The sequence below is a fragment of the Bison bison genome, unplaced genomic scaffold, assembly GCF_000754665.1.
Source record: "Bison bison bison isolate TAMUID 2011002044 unplaced genomic scaffold, Bison_UMD1.0 scf7180017864141, whole genome shotgun sequence".
Lineage (NCBI taxonomy): Eukaryota > Metazoa > Chordata > Mammalia > Artiodactyla > Bovidae > Bison > Bison bison.
Window position 1 is genome coordinate 6,266,786 of NW_011494713.1, and position 210 is coordinate 6,266,995.

The following is a 210-nucleotide window of genomic DNA, read 5'->3' on the forward strand; positions in this document are numbered from 1 at the left end:
GGAGCTATTAATTACCACCCTCCAAACAAGAACTGTTGAGCTATTTCAAATCCTGAAAGATGATGCTGTGAAAGTGCTGCACTTAATATGCCAGCAAATTTGGAAAACTCAGCAGTGGCCACAGGACTGGAAAAAGGCAGTTTTCATTCCAATCCCAAAGAAAGGCAATGTCAAAGAATGCTCGGACTACCGCACAGTTGCGCTCATCTC